General features: G+C 35.9%; 1 pseudogene; it reads left to right on the forward strand.

Moving 5' to 3' along the window:
• The first annotated feature begins 1,784 nt into the window (after positions 1-1,784).
• Positions 1,785-7,957, forward strand: LOC128499778 (dimethylaniline monooxygenase [N-oxide-forming] 2-like; annotated as a pseudogene).
• The last annotated feature ends 903 nt before the right edge of the window (positions 7,958-8,860 follow it).

The raw sequence follows: 8,860 nt of genomic DNA on the forward strand, positions 1-8,860 counted from the left end.
GAGCCGAGAAGCTCCCAGGTATGGGTATCAGCACCGACCAATTTTTCTCCAACACATATACATTTATTATGAATCTCTGTGCAGTCCTACCCAGCAGGTTACCGATTCCCTTCTTTGAGTTTATACATCTCACATGGTGCAGGGCAGCACATCACAATATGTCTGTGTCCTTAAGAAAATGGTCAACATGGTCCTCTTACTGTACAAATATTTATGAACCAGTTACATTTTTTGTTGTTGGGTACTCCCAGCCACTACTAAAACTTAAGAGATATTCAGAGAATGTTAGAAAACAAATCTAAAAAATGAAATTGAAATCATTATAGTTTTTTTAAATGAAGGGTCATATTAGTTCACCGAGTGCTTACTATTGTTGCCATCCTCCTTCAGTACACTAATTTTTAATGACTTCATTATGTAGGAGGAGCACTCTTTGAGGCTGATTTCAAAAAGAAAGTTACAGACTTATCGGTGACACAACTTCTTTGGCACCATCAAGGAAGCACCAGTCTTATTCACCAAAAAGCGTAAGTATAAACTTAATATATTAGTTACATGCGCTATAACAAGCAGTTACAGGGTTGGCATAAATCAATAAAAATAGCACAGAACTATTTTCTAGAAAAATCAACAAAGCTGTGATGCATAGTGCTGTTTTTCTATAAAGTTTTTTAGAGGAAAATATCTGGCACTGGGCAGATACTGGGCACTCTTGCTTTTTTATTTTGTTTGTTACATATGTAGGTTTATATCTAACGGCTTCTGGAATATATGTCCAGGTCTGGAAATACTCGTTAACTGTCTGCTTCAAAGAGGAAACCAGTATATAGAAAACTATCCTTTAAGTATAATTTGTGTTATAAAATAATGAAGATTAAACATTTCATATTTTTTAGTTACCTACCTAGTGCCTTGGTTATTCCAGGTATCTGGCATTCTTAGGTGAAAAAAATTCTTTATATTAAATCTGAGCCAATCTTTGGTTCAGTTTTCTCAATCACTCATTCTTCTTTTTTCTTTGAGTAGTCTTTTGTTTTTGGTCTTGATATTTTTCAAAATAATATTACCTAGAAAAAGGTATAAGTGTGACCACAATAACTAATAACTCTTAAATAAAACCACAAAGTATTTGTAGAATGAATACTTTCCTGTTTTGGATAACGTGTTTACCTTCTTGGTATGTTTAGGATATAGCTACTATTTGATTGATTACTAATATATTTGATGGAGCTGTAACAAAATGTTAAGGTTCTAGAAGAGCTTCAAATGAATGATCTTCCAGTAAAGTAAATATTCACCAATCAATACTTAAATGTTATATTTAGTAGGATTAACACAACAGAGAGTGAGGTGAGAGTAAGGTGAGAGAAAGAGAGAGTTCGGGGACAACTCGACATGTTTCTGAGTCCCTGATGAAGCCGTTAAGGTGGAACACGTGTTGGGCAGTCTACCGAACTTTCATCATTGTTTGTCGGTCCCCACTTTATTTTGGTTTCTCTTCGTGCTTTTTGGTTTATTATGGGACATCAATTTATTGATATATAAATTACTCTACCAACATCTTAACATTAGCACAAAAATATAACACAAAATATAAGTGTTCATTGGATATAGTATTAGAGTTCATGGTAAACCCAGGCACATATACGGTACTTTACAACATCGCTATATGACTTAACTCTGGGTTCACAAAACTGAAGTTGCCTATTTAATTTTGGTGGAAGCGAGCTTATTTTTTGTAAATAATGTGTATCACTATATCTATGTCGGTCTTCTAGTACTCTTATGCAATGGTGAAAATGAGGGTTGCAATTATTGGAGCAGGAGCCAGTGGTCTGACATCTCTGAAATGCTGTCTCGATGAGGGTTTGGAGCCTACCTGCTTTGAAAGAAGTGATGATATTGGTGGGATTTGGAGGTACACTGTAAGTAAAGTCACTGACCTTCCTTAGTTAAGATGTTACCAGATCTATCATTTTAGTCTTTCCTCAAATAACTACCGATCATGGAAAACAACATAGCCACGCTTTTATGAAGCATTTTTCCATTTCTATGGCAACAGCCTAACAGTGCCTACTTTTGTGTGACACTACAATGAAGTTTTATTCACAGAAATTATAAATGATGGAAAATTTCACTTGATTTTTTATCCCGAGAAGGCAGAAGGCAGAATAAGGGGGGCAGCACCTTTAAAGTATGGTATAGATAGAGAGTCAAGGGCATGTCTTAGTCTCTGAGTATCATGGGTATTTCTACAATTTAGGAACACGTTATAATTATATTATAGGGTGTAGTAAACTGATTGTTGCTTCATATGTGAACAACCTTGCATTTTAACAAAGGCAAAATAAATAAATAAATGGAGAGTCTACTGTCCCAGACAGCTTCACGATGGGGTAAATTAATAAGTTCTTTCATATTTATTCTATACCTACCTCGCCCAAAAAATATTTACCTACTGAAGATGCTACAACTCCAGACCTGCAGCATAGAAAGATTGCTCAGGGAAATCAGTTGGAGTGCTTCTTACTCACAGAAGTCTTATTAGACCTCCTGGAAATGTAGGCTATAAGGTGATATACATTAAAGCACATGGCAGCAGTGTATAATACACTTAGCTTTATTACATTAAACTAAATTTTTAAGTGACAAAGATAAATAATAACAATAACTGTATCTGTATAAGGACACCACTCTGGTTAAAAAAAGCCTCTAACTCTTATATTAATGTATCACTTCACGTTTTGTTTTTAGCCAAATGTGGAAAATGGAAGAGCCAGTATCTACCAGTCCGTTGTCAGCAATACCAGTAAAGAACTGATGTGTTACAGTGATTTTCCACACCCAGATAACACCCCCAACTTCCTCCACAATACTAGAATGCTGGACTATTATCGGAATTATGCAGAAGCATTTGGACTACTGAAATATATCAAGTTCAGGGTAAAAAGGAAATGTCATTCATTGATCAGAAATTAATCTCACGACAATCATCATCTGTCTGAAAAATTAAGATCACTTTATAATCACTATATTATTGAAAAGTGAAACTTGAATAAGCTTTTTTTTATTTAATAAAACAAATATTAAACATATTAAGATAATTATGTATAATGGATAGTTATGTTTATGTGTTTGCTATGCGGGTTTTCTTTCAGACACTCATTCGGAGTGTGAAGAAAACCCCTGACTTCTCGAGTACAGGCCAGTGGGAAGTGACTACAGAAAAAGATGGAAAGCAAGAGACAGCCATCTTTGATGCTGTCATGGTTTGCTCTGGTCACCACACTGAACCAAATTATCCACTGGAGGCTTTTCCAGGTGAGTAATGAAAATGTATGTTTTCATAGAGATTATTTAAAATTGTTTTATATTTGCAACAACAAACCTTATTAATTAACATATTTAAAAATATCTCAGTGTTTTTCACTGCCCAAACACGAAACTAGTTATGCTTCTACAAAAATAGTTGCTTTTGTATCTTAATGTTTTTTTTCCCATTAGTCCCGTTAGTTGCTATCCACTAATAAAGCGATACAATTGCACTGCATGAGGCATGGAAAGAACACATTTGTTAAACATGATTATTCTATAGGCCAGGTAGATTACGTTTGCTAGTTTTCAAGACAGGGCCGGCCCTACAATGGGGCCGACTGGGGCAATTGCCCCAGGCGGCACTTTGCCGCCCCAAGCGTTTTTTTTTTTGAAGCGGAAGAGAGAGAGAGGGGCGCCGAGTGGTTTTCGCTTACCCGCTCGGCGCCCCTCTCTCTCCTCTGAGGCGAGTCTCCCTGTTCGGTCTCTCGGTGCCGGCTTGTAATGCTGAGCGCCGGAAGTGGCGTCAATTTCCGGCGCTCAGCATTACAAGCCGGCACCGTGGCAGAGCAGGGAGATTCGCCTAGGACTCTTTAAAGATAAGTACCGGGGGGGCGTCATCATTTTAAACTTCGCCCCAGGCCGCGTTAAGTCTTCGGCCGGCCCTGTTTCAAGATAATGTCTTTCCTCTGGCATGTTATACAGTCAAAAATGTATTTACCTATACATTTCCAATATACCATTTTATATAAATCTATACAGTATATATATGAGCAATTCCAAGTAAAACAGTAAAATGTGCAAAAAAAATGAATGCTGTTTAGCTAGCCAAATAATGCACACATTCCTACTCTACATTGGTCCCCTCACACACCAAAACCACATCAATGGTCCACTAAACCTCTGCACCCTCAATCCATTTCGTTCCATGCTTGTCACAGCTTCCTACCAAAGAACATCTTGAAGCATTAAAAGTTTTCAATTCCTACAAATTGTTGAATGAACAGAACACAGTATTCTTGGACAACCAGAATGATCTGTTTATGAAACGTTATGATGTTCAGGTACGCACTCATTTTGGATTAACAATATTTCTCTCACTGATTCGCAGGTATAAAAGTTTTTAAAGGTAAATACTTCCACAGCCGAGAATACAAGACTGCTGAAGGATTCAAAGGGAAACGGGTTCTCATAGTAGGAATGGGAAATACAGGGTGCGATATTGCTGTTGAACTCAGCCGAACTGCTTCTCAGGTAACATGCTTTATGTTATCCACAATGTGACATATTCTTTGACTATGCTATCTTGAGATCCTGCTACAATCATTCAATCAATTACCATTCTGGGTATCAGTGATAATACTGTATTGAAGGCTCAGTTTAGAATTATTAATTCATTCATGACACGTATGCTAAAAGGGTACATAAAATAAAAATTGTTAAGACACAAATCTGTTGTTTGTTGCATTGTTGTGTAAATAAAATGTTATTTTAATAATATATGTTCCTTTTTGTTTGCAATATTTTGCTAGGACTAGGTTCTTTGTTGGTTGGTATGATGATTTCTCATGTAACTTGATTAATATAAAATGCTAATATAAGTATATAAAGTATTAGCTAAATATATCAAAGGTAACCTAGATGTTTTTCAGGTGTTTCTTAGCACAAGAAGAGGATCCTGGGTAATGAGTCGTGTTTTTGAGCAAGGTTGAGCACGGTTTCAAAATTGGTTCCGTAATATACTTCCTGTATCTGTTGTTAGCTGGTTAATTGACAGGAAAGTGAATGGATGGTTTGACCATGCCAACTATGGCCTTCAGCCCTATGACAGGTAATTGTGAGATTTAAAAAAAAATATCAACTGGAGTTGCAAGGCTGGTTGGAGTTCAGGCATGAAGACCATTCTTCTGCATGCTATGGAACCTCAAACCTTATTGTTCTATAAAATATTAAAGCCCCACGCTATATTGAACTATAATGCACCTGTCGAAAGTCTATTGCCCATCATTTGTTCATTGAAATAAAAATCCTCACAATAAATCTAAGCCTGTGATCCTCCAGCTTAAAAATACCATATCTTGCCCTGCAACCAGCTTTTGTCTTTACTCCAACATATAAAGGTTGATCGAGATTTCTGAAAGTATTCATGAACTCCTATGTCTTTTTGTCTGTATTTAATCCTGCTTGCTGGCATACTTTTTTCCAGGGTGCATAATGTTGCCTCTTAGCATCAGCTAAAACAGTAAATGTCCATAGGATACCTTCTGTATTATAATAACATTTTGCGTGGCAATGCATGCCCATAAATGTCTGTGTTTTAGGATTGAAAGTTCCTCTTCAAGACACATCCCTCTGTCTTTCTTTTCTCCCCTAAAGTTACCTTTTTCTGGGAAAATGTTTGGTGAATATGAGTTTATCACACTGCTCTACTGGACTTAAAGTCAAAATATTCAAGTGTTTCTGACAAAGCTCATTTTGACTTCCGAGTCACCAAGCCCCTCTCCCAAATAATAATAACAATAAAAGTTTGTTTAGTGTTTTGGATAAGCAGAATAGTTGTCTATAAATGAAAGAAGTTAATACGAGAGACTTAAAGCACACTTTTGATAAGTCTCCCTGACATAAAAGAAGTCCTGTCACAAAGTCCAGTCACAAATGGAGGATGAAGCTGATAAGACAGGCCAAATAGCTCCTTATGTGTTGCCACATTGTATGGTTTTTAGGTTTTTTTTTAGAAATACAAAGCAACAAAATTGTTGCATTCACCTACATTTGTCTGAACAAGAAGTAGTATAATCCATGCGTACTAATCAAAAACATTTTTGTGCAGAACTCAGTTTAAAGAGCCCTTGCTAAACGATGAACTGCCAAGTCGGATAACATGTGGATTTGTGTTGGTGAAGCCAGAGGTGATAGAATTCACTGAGAATTCAGTCAAATTTGATGATGGAACTACAGAAAACATTGATGTTATCATATTTGCCACGGGGTATAACTTCTCATTTCCCTTTTTGGATGAGTCTATTATAAAAGTTGAAAACAATAAAACATCTTTGTATAGAAGCATTTTTCCAGCAAGCTTGGAGAAGCCCACTCTGGGTGTTATTGGGCTTATCCAGCCCCTTGGTCCTATTATGTCCACTGCAGAGATCCAAGCTAGATGGGTCACCAGAGTCTTTAAAGGTAAGATTCCTATAAAATCATTATTTTTTATTACATATTTTGCAAAGATATATTTTAACAGAAATACATGTTTATGTCCACATTTAGGAATTTATAGCCAAAAATAGTATATACCAATGATTTTATTTTTCCTTATAGGTTTGTGTAAATTTCCATCTTTCAAAGAGGTGATGGCTGATATCGAAAAGAAAAAGCAGATTACCAAAAAAAAGTAATTCTATGTTTCCTTTTATTAAACTTGCATTCCTACTCAAGCACTTATAATGAAAATGAAATGTCATACTCATAAGACTCTTGACGTTTAATGGCTCTGCCTGAGGAATAACAAAAAACATAGACGGTGTGTAGCATATAGCTGGATCATGCATCAAATCCAATCATTTTTAAGAGGGTAATATGGCCTTTAATAAACATTTGTAATTGTATTTTTTAACGCAGAGATAAAACAGAAATAAGATTATATAGGAAGTTATGAATGGAGCACAATGAAATCTACTCTGAATCCGGCAAATTGGAATTTTCACATCAAAAACTTCCAAGTGTATAAAATGTATGTGTGCTTTCAATAAAAGTTAAATATTCGACACATACACCACAGAATAAGTATAGAAACTATTATTGTTGTTCCTGGGTGATCTGGCTCTTTTTAAATGCATTAGGTCACAATTAAGGGAGATTTAGAGCTATCACATTGAAAAAGGGACAGAGCGCCCCAAATATTTGCTCAGCAAAATGTGATTATTGTTGAGCATAACATAATGGACTAAAAGTTTATATACTTGGCATGGTGATTTGGTGCATTCTTCTGATAGTTCACTCTTTTCTTGGCTTGTATTAGACCGTGGTACATCAGTATTGATATCCGTATGCAGCTCCCAGTAGAGCGTTATATCTTAGAGATTATCACTCCTATATAGTACACGTGTGTTCTTGTGTAAAACATTCAGCCTCGATTAATAATGCATCTTAATTTCATTTGGTCTATAAGAAGAATGTGAACCTGTCATCCACCCATGTATATACTGCTTTCTTGTAGTTATTAAAACATGTATCTCCAAACATTATATAATGAAATGAAGGCATTGTACTATTTATTATTATTCATTACAGGTTTGGCACATCAAGGGAGAGTGGTTTACAGCTGGATTACATTGAATACCTGGATGAACTAGCAACTGACATGGAGGTCAAACCTAATATTTTACAGCTTTTCCCCACAGACCCATTTTTAGCCCTTGCAGTCTTGTTTGGACCCTGCACACCAGCACAGTACCGTCTTGTTGGACCTGGGAAATGGCCACAAGCCAGGAAGCAGATCATGACCACCTGGGATCGCATCATAAAACCAATGAAAACTCGAACCGTGAAACAACATGAATCTAAATCTATGGGAATGGCATTTTTCCTTGGAGCTATTTGTGCTCTAGTTGTGCTGTTTTCAGTATTTGTGTACAAATATTAAGAGTGTGAATTATAGAGATCTTCTTTAGAAGGTTTTCTCCTTTATATTTAGATTTTAATAATGGTGCATTATTTTGCCAGACTTTTTCCAGTCATCCTTTACTTTTAAGGAATACTGATAACAAGTACTAATTGCTTTGTTTTATTTTAGCACTCTTACCAAAACTACATAGACAAATAATATTGTATCTAAGTAATGTATGGTGCATCATTTTGGTACTTAAATGACTAGGTGCTAAATATATAGCTGGACAAGGCAGCATAGGCTTTAAGAAGGCTCAACAAATGTGATGGAAAGGAAGCCAGAGCCTGTGTTACATCTAGACGTTAGACGTTAGGTATTGGAATAGAATAGCACATGCACTTTGTCTTCTCTATGGCTTCCATGGATGTAGATCTAGGTTCGGAACTGGCAATAGTTTGTGCGGCAAACTGACATTTGGCAACTATTATCGACATTTTGTTTTTGACGATAGCAGTAAAATCAAGTACCTTGTTTCTTATATCAGTGGAAGCTAATTATTTGGATTATTCTTACAGTGCAAGGAAATTCAGTTTTCCTCGGGGTTAGTCAAGGCTGGGGTCTGGGCCAAGATCAGATTGTGCTGCTTATCTTAAGCATGCCAAGATCATGCTCTTCTACCCTAATACTTGACAGAAAAGTGTCAAAAACAGTTTAGGTATCTTTTTGAAACTGCAATTATAGAGATTGATGAAACTGTAGTGGCAACAAACGCACATATAATGTAGCCAAAATGAAATTACCAAATGTAACCATGTTATAGTATTATGATATTATTAAATAATGAGATCAATATGTTACAGATTTGTTCAATTTAATTATTTATACGGTTGTATTTGTTTCTGTTTCTTTTTTACATTTGTTTCCCATTCGTAATAATAA

The sequence above is a fragment of the Spea bombifrons genome, chromosome 6, assembly GCF_027358695.1.
Source record: "Spea bombifrons isolate aSpeBom1 chromosome 6, aSpeBom1.2.pri, whole genome shotgun sequence".
NCBI classification, from domain to species: Eukaryota; Metazoa; Chordata; class Amphibia; order Anura; family Pelobatidae; genus Spea; species Spea bombifrons.